This window comes from Penaeus monodon, chromosome 15, assembly GCF_015228065.2.
Source record: "Penaeus monodon isolate SGIC_2016 chromosome 15, NSTDA_Pmon_1, whole genome shotgun sequence".
NCBI lineage: Eukaryota > Metazoa > Arthropoda > Malacostraca > Decapoda > Penaeidae > Penaeus > Penaeus monodon.
The window spans coordinates 32,031,159-32,031,383 of record NC_051400.1 but is presented as its reverse complement, the minus strand read 5'-3'; the positions used below and the strand labels follow the sequence as shown (position 1 = coordinate 32,031,383).

The window sequence follows — 225 nt, the reverse complement described above, 5'->3', positions numbered from 1 at the left end:
TATTGCATTGCAAGGATGCGAGGGGCAAAAAGTAATAAGATGAAAATGGCAGATAAAAGGGAAAACAAGAGAGAAGGAAAGAAAAGGACACAGGGGTGTGAAAAAGGGGAAAAAAAAAGAAAAAACAAATATAATATACTTTTCTTAAAGATATGAATTTTATGCAAATGTTTTAGTTACATTTTTTTTGCCGGTATTTTTTTTCCCATCTACGATTTTCTTGCG

General features: G+C 31.6%; 1 protein-coding gene across 1 annotated transcript in view; it reads right to left on the bottom strand.

Moving 5' to 3' along the window:
• Positions 1-225, bottom strand: part of LOC119581950 (G-protein coupled receptor moody-like) — a gene marked incomplete in the record, with an annotated part of 84,922 nt that overhangs the window by 28,971 nt on the left and 55,726 nt on the right.